This window comes from Penaeus monodon, chromosome 21 (assembly GCF_015228065.2).
Source record: "Penaeus monodon isolate SGIC_2016 chromosome 21, NSTDA_Pmon_1, whole genome shotgun sequence".
Lineage (NCBI taxonomy): Eukaryota > Metazoa > Arthropoda > Malacostraca > Decapoda > Penaeidae > Penaeus > Penaeus monodon.
In genome coordinates this window covers 36,751,052-36,751,801 of record NC_051406.1, presented here as the reverse complement: position 1 = coordinate 36,751,801, position 750 = coordinate 36,751,052, and positions in this window count along the sequence as shown.

Sequence of the window (750 nt, the reverse complement as noted above, 5' to 3'; positions counted from 1 at the left end):
CATGCTTCTCAGCATTTCCATGTGTGTACAGTTGGATGTGTGCCTGTGTCTGTCTCCAATGGTGCTTTGAGTGTGCATTGCACAATGCACAACTGCATACGAACTTCGTGCATTATAGCACTGTCCTGATGAATCGATTATCTTACTGTGACTGTGCTGTGAGAAGAGGAGCCTTGCTCAACTACAACTTAAGGTAACAGAAATGCACCTTCTAAACCAATGTACATAATGCATTCAACCAAATATGGAATGACTGCTATACTACACTTGCACAAAGTGAAGTGCATCATTCACCCACTCTAATTATCTGTTCTGCAAATGGTCATATTTCCACCAGACCAAGTATGGTGTGACACGAGGAATGATAACCTTTTGTCAAGGAAGTAGTGGGGGGGGAGGGATAAACTGTGATATGTTATCAGGGTCAAGGATTTCCTTCTCTTTTCTTTTACACTAGCCATATAACCTATCAAGCCATCCCAAAAGTACATTATACCAAAACTATTCATACAATTTCAGTGCTGGAGTAAAATAAAAACAAGAAAAATGAACACACACAATACTTTTCACAAGTCACCTATTTTCTTACACTAGCCAAACAGTCTAACCTAGCCAACCCCAATATGCAAAAAGGGGTGGAAATCTTCAAAACCAGTACTAAATCAATATATTTTCATATGCTGGAATAAGCAAACAAGGTCTGAATACAATAGATAAATGTTAGTCATGTGTTTAATCTGATTACATGAC